Source organism: Piliocolobus tephrosceles, chromosome 8 (genome assembly GCF_002776525.5).
Source record: "Piliocolobus tephrosceles isolate RC106 chromosome 8, ASM277652v3, whole genome shotgun sequence".
Classification (NCBI taxonomy): domain Eukaryota; kingdom Metazoa; phylum Chordata; class Mammalia; order Primates; family Cercopithecidae; genus Piliocolobus; species Piliocolobus tephrosceles.
The window spans coordinates 26,342,831-26,354,246 of NC_045441.1; the positions used below are offsets into that span (position 1 = coordinate 26,342,831).

Genomic DNA, 11,416 nt, shown 5'->3' on the forward strand with positions numbered 1-11,416 from the left:
TTCAGGTGTATTAATTTTGTGTATCCTTACGGTTGAGCAGAATATCGTAAGTTCCTCTTGTAAAATTTAAAGACCTCAGAAACTGTTCTCTCATGAACTCAAAGAATGAACTTTAGTGTGTAAATAATGGCCAGAGTAATAGACAAGCCAAATGGAAAAGAGAGTCATGGGAGCCAAAAAGGTTCTAAATGGGCATGGGCTTTTGGCTTTGGACACCTCATACGTGGGCACAATGACCACATGAAGGGACAGTGAAAGTGATGAGCTTGAATAGTGATCTTGGAGTTAAGTTAGTACGGTAAGATTTCTTTAGTCACACAGCCAGAAATCTATTACTATCTTCCAACACTTAGCCTAAAAGAGTATGATTGTTATAGTACTCTACAAATGCTAAAAATTTGAAAAGTGGAGACAAAATTAGTGAATTCGGTTTGTGAACTCAAGATAAATGCTAAATTTGACACCATGGTAAATACTACTGTCGAGTTTAAAGTTGTTTCAGAATCCAGCATGTTAATTAAAAGTTACTGATTTTTAGTCCTTTATTCATATTTTTATAGTATTTTAAAATTATTATTCTTTAGATTTTGAAATGCTTAAAACTACAGAGACTTAGAAAATAATATTCAAATGTGTGTGATCAACCATCTAAAATAAATAAATGCTGATCTTTGTCATTTTTGCATCAACTATTTTACAATAATTAAAATATTATAAATACAGTTAAAATCACCTTTGTTCTGCTTCTAGTCCAACTTACACCTTTATTAAAATTTGGTGTGTGTATCCATCCAATCTCTGTTTTCAGAGCTTGTTTTATTATGTGCTTTAAGTTCACATAAATGATCTCACACTGAATGTGTCACTGTAGGATTTTTTCTTCAAAATTATATTTTTGAACTTTCTGTATATATATAATTTCTTTGATTTTAACCATTTTATGAATTCTAAAGTTTATGTATTTCCCCATCTTAATATATTATTTCCAATTTTTCAGTTACAAGCAATGTAATCTCAAATGTGCACTTCTATGTGGTTTTCTTCTGTATATGTGCAGTATTTTGTCTAGGATATATACCTAGAAGTGGACTTGCTGTTATAGAGTGTGTGCTTTTTCAGCTTTACCAGATATTGCTAAATTGCTGTCTGAAGCAAATGTAGCAGTTCACACTGCTGTCTAGAATTTTCTCATATCATTATTAGATTTTGAATTGTCAGACCATGTGATTTTTACTCTTATGATGGCTGTGATATGCTTTTTGTTTTAATTCGTGCTTCCCTTATTATTTATGGGGATAAATATATTTCCATGTTTAATAAGCATTTGGATTTGTTCTTCTATCAACAACATATATAAATCTTTGTCACCAACTCAGCTTTTTAGAGGTATGACTTACATGTAATAAAATGTGCCAATTTTCAGTGTACCATCCTCTGAGTTTTGACAAAGGTATGAAGCTAAATATCCATCACCACAATTGAGTTACAAAACATTTTCAGAATGCCAGAAAATGCTCCATTGTGGTAACTGTCTTTTCCCCCATTGAATTAATTGTCTCGGTACATTCATTGAAAATTGATCGATCACATTATGTGTGAATCTGTTTCTGGACTCTATTATTCTCTTGATCTATAATTATGCGAGTACCACACTATCTTGATTACTGTAGCTTTACAATAAATCTTGAAAGTAGATAGTTCTCTAACTTTGTTTTTCCTTTTTAAAATTGCATTTCTATCTAAATGTTAGGGTCAGCTTATTAATTTCTCAAAAAAAAAAAAAAACCTACTGGGATTTTGGTTGGGATTATGTTGGATTTGTACATGTATTTGGGAAGAATTGACATCTTAACAATATTGAATTTTCTAATCCATGATCATAGTATAGATCTCCATTTTGTTGATTATTTTTAATTTGTCTCAGCAATGTTTTGTATTTTTTCAATGTACAGTCTTCCCCGGTACTCTTTTATTATAAATGGTATTATTTTAAAATTTTTATTTTTCCATTTTTTGTTGCTTTTGTATAGAAATATAGTTGATTTTGAATATTAACTTTGTATCTGCATCTTGATGAAGTCAGCGTTTCTAGCAGCTTGTTTGTAGAATCCTTTGGATTTTTCTATGCACATGATGATACAGTCTGTAATTAAAAGCAGTTTTATTTTCAGTAGGTATACCCTAAATGTTTTAAAAACAGCTTTATTGAGGTATAATTGACATATGATAGCTGGTCATATAGATGAAGTGTAAAGTTTGATTAGTATTGGCCCACCTGTAAAACCATCACCAGTCAAGACAATGAGCATATCCCTCATCCAGAAATTTCCCTGTGCTCCTTGGTAATCCCTCCTTCCTTCATCTCTCTTTGCCCACATCCCATCCCTAGGAAACGACTCTATTTTTGTCATTATGGTTTAGTTTTCATTTTCTAGAATTTTATAGAAATAGAATCAGAGTTGTTCTGTGCCCAGGTCTTAATTTATGTGGTTGACTTGAGTGATGACACAGATAGATCAGTGCCACTGAAAGAAGAATTTATGATTAATACTTCCATGGAGAAGAGGACAAGTCACATCACACAGAGCCACAGGAGAGATACAGTTTGGTCAGGCAGAAGCAGTACTGAGGGTAAAGCCTAAGCCATTGCTTTTATTGGGGTTTCTATGGGAAAGGCAAAACGTGCAGAGTTTAAAAAAGAAAATAAAGAAAATCGAAAGACAGTTGACAAACTGGGAAAAGGTAATTGGTTTCTTTTTTTTTGTTCTGAGACAGTCTCACTTCATCGCCCAGATTGAAGTGCAGTGGCGTGATTTTGGCTCCCTGCAGCCTCCGCCTCCCAGGTTCAAGCGATTCTCCAGCTTCAGCCTCCGAATAGCTGGGATTACAGATGCGTGCCACCACACCTGGCTAATTTTTGTATTTTTAGTAGAAACGGGGTTTCACCATGTTGGCCAGGCTAGTCTCAAACTCCTGGCCTCCAGTGATCCTCCTGCCTTGGCCTCCCAAAGTGCTGGGATTACAGGCGTGAGCCACCATGCCCGGCCAGGAGAAAATATTTGCAATATACCTCACAGATAAAGGGCTAATACATCTAATATATAAAGAACTCTTAATTCTTTATATATTTAGCTTCTGGAGGCTTCAGGTGTCAGTTTGGTGATGAAGAGAGCTGGAATGATGACATTCTCATTCCTGCGACAAGAAAATAGCTGGAAAAACTGCAAGATAACACCTTTTCTTGAACCCTTCAGAAAACTGAAGTCAGAGGACAACCAACGCAGAATTTCAAGGACAGGTGCCTGCAGAAAGCAATAGGAACTGAGCATTCTGGAATAGGGACTGCTTGACTGAGATATATGCTTTTGAATGCCATATAAGCTGGTACAAAGATTAAACCAGAAATTTTTTAATGAACTGCTACAGACTTAGTGTGAGCTGGCATGAAATGTGAAGGTGAGCAGGCTCTCTCAGGGAAGACTGGGGAAGTATTTAGAGAAAGCTTTCCCTATGATGCTGGTTAGGGGACAGGAAAAGCAATCATTGCTCAGACTCTGCGCACACCCATGTTGTGAAATCTCTCCTAAGGAAAAGAAAGCCATGATCTGCAGGGAGAACGGTGTCAAACCCATTGTCTGAGGACACTGGTGGGTATCCAGTGAAACTGGTGAAAGAGAACAGGCAGGAAAAAAAAAAAAAAAAAAAACCCTAAATGTTAAAAAACAGTCATATTCCTTGAGGAGGGAACATTTAAACAGTCATATTCCTTGAGGAGGGAACATTTACAAAGGGTACAGCCCCCAAGTCCCAAATTCACAGTAGCTGCCTAAGATTGAGGCTTAATTGGAACATCAGAAAACCTGTCACTCTTCCCCCATTATATTAACAAGCCTTTGGTAAAAATCACAGTGGAATGTAACTGAGTGAGTTTTGCAAGACATTTTCTTTCTAGGGAGCAGCACAAAGGAAAACCCAAAACCAAGTTCAAAACAAGGTCCCACTAGAGGAATTTGAAATTGCTAGTGTCCACAGCAGCAACAAACTCCAGCTTTGGTAACTATAGCAATTACAAACTTCAAATCCAGCCCACCCTAACTATATTAACACAAATCCCTCCCTACAATAAAGATCTAACAGTAAGAAAGATGTTCGTATTTTCAAGCGTAAAATTACTGACCTCTGTGCCTACTGCCTTTTACACTATGTCTAACTTTCAGCAAAAATTTTGAGGCATACCTGAAGGTAAGAAAAAGCACAGTCTGACGAGACAGAGCAATCATCAGCCAGACCCAAAGAAGATACAGATACTGGAACAACTGGACAGGAGATTTAAGTCACTATGATTAATATTGTAAAGACCCAAGTGGAAAAGATAGATGATATGCAAGATCAGACAGATAATTTTAGCAGAGAGATGGACAGTATAAGAATCAAAGGAAAATGCTAGACATAAAAAAAAGAAAAAATGCCTTAGATGGGCTCATCAACAGACATAGCACAGCAGAAGAAATAATCAGTGAGTTTGAAGATAGGTCAATAGGAATGCAAAGAGAAAAAAAAGTGGTGGAAGGAAACGATAGAGCATCTAAGAGCTGTGACACCATATCAAATATTCTAATATATGCATAATTAGAATCCTGGTGGGAGAGGAAAGATGAGGAAGAATAAATATTTGAAAAATATTTGACTGAGAATTTTCCAAAATTAGCGACAGATACCAAACCACAGATCCAAGAAACTCGGAGAACATCAAAAAGGATAAATACCAAACAAATGCATGAATGAATAGATAAACAAACCAAACGTGTATACAAACCTAGGGGTAAATGTAAACACATTATAGAGTATGAGACAGAGACTATCTCACAAAGCCTGAAATACTTATCATCTGGCGCTTTATAGGAAAAGCTTGCTGACCTCTTATCTAAGAGAATGAATAGACTAGGGATATAATGTGAGTTTCTTGTGCAGCACCAAGGGCTTCATTTGAGTTTGATGATGTTGAACTGAGAACAAAACCAGCCAACAGAATTGTGTTTCTCCAGCTATAATCAGATTCCCAAGTATGAACATGGAGAAAATGGAGAGTTGAATTTAATCATGTTGGGTCAGCTTTCCCTTGGATGTAGAAAGCCAAAAAGAACATTGCTCGTGGCCTTCCAGCAATGTCAGCAGCAAAAACAACAAAAGCCAGACAGTCTTCAAATTTATAACTTTTCCTGCAGCAGTCAGGGGGCTGAGATCACCGGCCCAAATAACCCAAAATAAATTAAAACAAAAAAGCACGTGCAAGGAGAACAGAAACAAGCATTTAATTACACAGGTCATGCCACTAGACACAATGGTAAAGAATTCAACTCAAATTGTTCACCAGTCAGTGGGTAAATGCCTAGTATGAGTTAGCAAGGGAATTTGCAATTGCTTACAGACATTTTTACACAGATCTCATAAGGTGCTGACAAAAGTTTAGCAAGAGTGCTCAGAAAGCATCCTCCATGGTAAAGCCTGGGAGAACAGGAGCCACTTAGAGAAAGACATGAAACCCATCCACCCCCGTCTTCCTTATCTCCCCTATAAGTCTTAAACTCTCTTATCTTAAACTGCTAGGGGAAAGGTAACAAACACTGTCCTTTTCACATTATTGGTACAAAAATAGGCCACAGATCCTGATATGGTCCTTGAGTCTTACTTTTGCTAACCCCTTGATGCCTGTTTCATATCTTCTCTCTCCAGTTATTCCCAAACCTCCTCTCCCCCTTTCATTCTCAGCGAATGACCTTGTTTTCTCCTGTTTTCCTGTGCCCATTATGTATTTCCTAGCTGTATCCTAGGTGCCTACTTCCTGGAATATGGAGTTGATTCAATATATTTGTTGAGTGAATGAAACTGTGCAGATATCCTTGTGCTACATACTCAGTAGTCAATGGATACAACCGAAGCACAACCAAAATTAGGTTTATCTGTATCCTCACCTGCATTTGGTATTGTCACTATTTTTTATTTTACTCATTCTTACACATATGTAGTGATATATCATTATGGTTTTAATTTGCATTTCCCTATTGACTAATGATGATGTACATCTTTTTGTGTTTATTTGCCATCTGTATGTGAAACGTGTCTTTATGTATTTTTTTCCATTTCTATTTGAATTGTTTTATGAATTTTGGATCTTAGGATATTCTTTTCATATTATAGATGCTAATAAATTTTCATATATATGGCTTGCCAATATATTTTCCTAGTCTGTAGCTTGTCTTTTCATTCTCTTAAACAGGGTCTTTATCATAGTATTGTTCAGTTTGTCTCAATTTTGGGGGAATTACTGTCTACTTCTATCAACTAAAAGAACTAGTTGAAAATACTAATTTTAGTTTTTTGACAGAGGGATTCTGAAGTCTCCTAGTAAAATTATTTATTTGTGCATTTCTCCTTTGATGTCATCTGTTTTTCTTCACATATTTTGTATCTCTATGTTCAGTGCATATGCATTTAGGATTGCAGGGTCTTGTTGTATTTTTAAAAAAATAATTTAACGATGACTTCTTCTTCCTTCTCTGATAATTTTGTTTGCTCTGAAGTGTGCTTTTTTTCTGATAACAGCATCATCACTTCTGCTTTCTTTTCATTACTGTGTGTATGATAAATTTATCATTTTCCATCCTTTCACTTTCAGTCTGACTTTATTATTATATTTGAAGTGAGTTTCTTGTAAACAATTGGGTAATATTTTTAAATCCAATCTGGCAATGTGTGTCTTAATTGATATATTTACCAGTTGGCCACTTATATTTAATATAGTTATTAATATGTTGGAGTTTAAGTCGGAGATTTTATTTTGTGGTTTCTATTCGTGGTTTTCAATTTCTGTTTTCTTTGTTTTTAACCTTCTTGTGGCAGAACATTTTATTTCAACATTGTTTAGAGTTATATTTTGATTTATCTATTTTTAAAATATATCACTTTACAAAGCTTTTTTTAGTGGTTCTAGTGATTATATCAACGCAATTTATTACAATCTGTTACTGCTGTCATTTTACTGTATGTTTTAATCATCAAACTTATTTTAAACTCAAGTTTTACACATATTTTATAAACTCAGGAAGAAAATGAAGGCTTGTTTTATTTTATCTATGTTTTTTATTTCTTCCTCTTTGATGTTCCAAGATTCCTTCTTTTATCATTTCATTTCAGTTTAGGGAATTTTCTTAAGCTACACGTTTAGAATAGATGTCTGTTCTAAAAGTTCTGCTGGCTGCATTTTTTTTTTTTTTTTTAGTTTTTCTTAACTCAGAGAATGCAGTTTCTTTTCATTACTGAAGGATATTTTTGCCGGACATAGGCTTCTGGGTCGATAGTTCCTTTCTTTCAGCATTCGGCAAGTGTTGTGCCGTTTTGTTCTGGCCCTCCATAGTTTCTGATGAGAAATCCACTGTTAGTTGAATTCTTTTTCTCCTTTAGGTAAGATTTTGTTTTTCTCTTGTTGTTTTCAGTATTTTTTTTAATTTAGTCTTCAAAAGTGTATCAAAGTATAATACTTAACGTTCAAATGTTTTCTAAAGTATGTTGTGTTTTAGTGTAGATTTCTTTAGATTTTTTCTGTTTGAGATTTGCTCAGCTCCTTGAATATTTAGGTTTATATCTTTTGCCATATATGGGAAGTCCAGTCATATTTTTCTTTCCTTTTTTTTTTTTTTTTTGATACGGAGTCTCACTATGTCGCCCAGGCTGGAGTTCAGTAGCCAGATCTCAGCTCACTGCAAGCTCCACCTCCTGAGTTCACGCCATTCTCCTGCCTCAGCCTCCCAAGTAGCTGGGACTACAGGCGCCTGCCACCTCGCCTGCCTAGTTTTTTGTATTTTTTAGTAAAGATGGGGGTTTCACCGTGTTAGCCAGGATGGTCTCGATCTCCTGACCTGGTGATCCGCCCGTCTCGGCCTCCCAAAGTGCTGGGATTACAGGCTTGAGCCACCACGCCCGGCCTTTCTTTCTTTTTTATGTATGTATGTATGTATGTATGTATGTATTTATTTATTTATTTTGAGATAGGATCCCATTCTGTCGCCCAGGCTGGAGTGCAATGGTGCAATCTCAGCTCACTGCAACCTCTGACTCCTGAAGTCAAGCGATCTGCCTACTTTAGCCTTCCGAGATGGGTAACCACTATACCTGGCTAATTTTTTTGAATTTTTTGCAGACATGGGGTTTCACTATGTTGCTCAGGATGGTCTGAAACTCCTGGGCTCGAGCAGTCTGCCTACCCTGGTCACCCAAACTGCTGGGATTACAGGCATGAGCCACCGGGACCAGCCTCAGTAATTATTTCCTTGAATTCTTTTTCAGCCCTGCCTCTTTCCCGTCTCCTTCCAAGACTCCAATGACATGAATGCAGGATCCTTTGTTAAAGTTCCACAGGTTCCTAGGGCTGTTGCGTTTTTTTTAATTATTATTATTCTGTTAGCATTTGTTTTTCCTCTTTTGCTCAGATTAATTTCTATTGTTCTGTCTTCTAATTTACTGGTTATTTTCTTCTATCTCTGCCATTCTCCTCTTGTACCATCCATTAAGGTTTTTTATTTTGATTATTTTATTTTTGAGTTCTGAAAATTTTGACTTTTCTTTATGTCTTCTGTTTTTCTGCTGACAGTTTTTCTTCTTCCAACTTCTGTTTTAGGTTCATGGGGTACATGTGTAGGTTTGCTATATAGGTAATTGCATGCAGTGGGGGTTTGGTGTATGGAGTATTTTGTCACCCAGGTAATAAGCATAGTACTCAATAGGCAGTTTTTCAGTCTTCACCCTCTTCCCACCCTTCACCCTCAAGTAGGCCCCAGTGTCTGTTGTTCCCTTCTTTGTGTCTGTGTGTACTCAGTGTTTAGCTCCGCTTATAAATGAGAACACGCAGTATTTAGTTTTCTGTTCCTGCATTAATTCACTCAGCATACTGGCCTCTAGCTCCTTCCATGTTGCTGCAAAGGACATTATCTTGTTCTTTATAATGGCTGCGTAATATTCATGGAGTATATGTACCACATTTTCTTTATCCATTCCACTATTGATGGCATTTAGATTGATTCGATGTCTTTGCTATTGTGACTAGTGCTGCAGTGAACATACATGTGCATGTGTCTTTATGGTAGGCTAATTTATATTCCTTTAGGTATATACCCACTAAGGGGATTGCTGGGTCAAATGGTAGTTCAGTTTTAAGTTCTTTGAGATATTTCCAAACTGCTTTCCACAGTGTTTGAACTAGTTTACATTCCCACCAGCAGTGTATGAGCATCCCCTTTTCTCCACAACCTCACCAGCATCTGTTGCAGTGGCTGGATCTCAGCTCACTGCAAGCTCCGCCTCCCGAGTTTAGAGCATTCTCCTGCCTCAGCCTCCGGAAGAGTTGGGACTACAGGCGCCGCCACCTCGCCCGGCTAGTTTTTTTGTATTTTTTAGTAGAGACGGGGTTTCACCGTATTAGCCAGGATGGTCTTAATCTCCTGACCTCGTGATCTGCCCGTCTCGGCCTCCCAAAGTGCTGGGATTACAGGCTTGAGCCACCGCGCCCAGCCCTACTTTTTAATAATAGCCATTCCGATTGGGTTAGTGTGGTTTTGATTTGCATTTCTCTAATGATTAGTGATGTTGAACACGTTTTCATATGATTGATGGCCCCAGAAATACCTAATTTTGAGAAATTTGTGTTCATGTCCTTCACCCACTTTTTTTTCACGTTTTAAAAAAGTGACATTGTTTTATTACTATCCACAGGTGGGGCCTACATGATGTGGTGGATGTGCTGGGCTCAGGGGACATGTGTGCTGTGAGGAGGAGATGATGACAGAAAGGCTGGAAGGAAAGGGGGTGGGTTTGAAGGCCAGGCCCAAGGGGTCCTCAGGTCCATTTCTGGGAAGGGACAGCCTTAAGGAAGGAGTCATGGCAAGCCATAGCTAGGCTACCAATCAGATTAAGAAATTCTGGGAAACCTAACTGCCCATTCCAGTTTCTTCATGCGGTCAAGGACACCGGGGTCCTTCTGGTTCTTTGTGAAGGCAGCCAGCTCTGTATTCATGAAGCTTAGGAACTCCGTCTTGGAGAGACTGCAGTTGTAACCATCCTTTCCAGCATACTTTTGGAAAACAGCAATCAGGGACTCAATGCACCACTCAGACTCTGTAAGGCTGGAGATTTTTGCCATGTTGGAGCTGAGCGATGCCCAGGAGGCTGTGACTGGGAGTGGCACGGAGTACCCCTTTTTTAATGGGGTTGTTTTTTTACTTTTGATTTGTTCCTTATGGATTCTGGATATTAGACCTTTGTCAGATGAATAGTTTGCAAATATTTCTCCCTTTCTGTAGGTTGTCTGTTTACTCTCTTGGTAGTTTCTTTTGCCATGCAGAAGCTCTTTAATTTATTTAGGTTGCATTTGTCAATCTTTGTTTTGTTGCAATTCCTTTTGGCATCTTCGTCATGAAATTTTTGCCAGGGTCTATGTCCAGAATGGTATTTTCTATGTTTTCTTCTAGGATTTTCATTGTTTTAGGTTTTACATTGCAGTCTTTAATTCATCTTGAGTCGATTTTTGTGTATAGGGAAAAGAAAGGGTGAAGTTTCAGTCTTCTACATATGGCTAGCCAGTTATCCCAGCATCATTTACTGAATAAGAAGTCCTTTTTCCTATTCATTGTTTTGTCAGGTTTGTTGAAAATCAGATGGTTCTAGGTGTGTGACTTTATTTCTGGGCTCTCTGTTCCATTGGTCTATGTGTCTGTTTTTGTGCTAGCACCATGCTGTTTTGGTTATTGTAGCCTTGAAATATAGTTTGAAGTTGGGTAGTATGATGCCTCTGGCTTTGTCCTTTTTGTTCAGGATTGCTTTGGCTATTTGAACTATTTTTTGGTTTCTTATGTTTTATTTTAATTAATTTTAACCTTATTTACATTGAAGGAGTATCCCTATAAGTTTTAGGGTAGTTTTTGTAATTATGTGAAAAATGTCATTGGTAGTTTGATAGGAATAGCATTGAATCTGTAAATTGCTTTCCATAGTATGGTCATTTTAACAATATTGAATTTTCCTATCCATGAGCATGGAATGTTTTTCCATTTGTTTTTATGGTCTCTGATTTCTTTCAGCAGTGTTTTGTAATTCTCATTGTAGAGATCTTTCTCCCCTCTAGTTAGTTGTATTCCTAAGTATGCTTTTATAAGTTTATTACTTTTCTCTGGCTATTGTGAATGAGATTGTGTTCTTGATTTGGCTCCCAGCTTGGACATTGTTGGTGCATAGAAATACTACTGACTTTGAAAGTTTGCTAAAGTTTTAAAAAGACGTATCTAGGAGCTTTTAATTAGAGACTGTGGGGCTTTCTAGGTATAAAATTATATCGTTTAGAAAAAAGATAGTGTGAATTCCTGTCTTC

General features: G+C 37.0%; 1 pseudogene; it reads right to left on the minus strand.

Moving 5' to 3' along the window:
- Window positions 1-9,888: 9,888 nt before the first annotated feature.
- LOC111529863 lies at window positions 9,889-10,192 on the minus strand (annotated as a pseudogene).
- Between the last annotated feature and the right edge of the window lie 1,224 nt (window positions 10,193-11,416).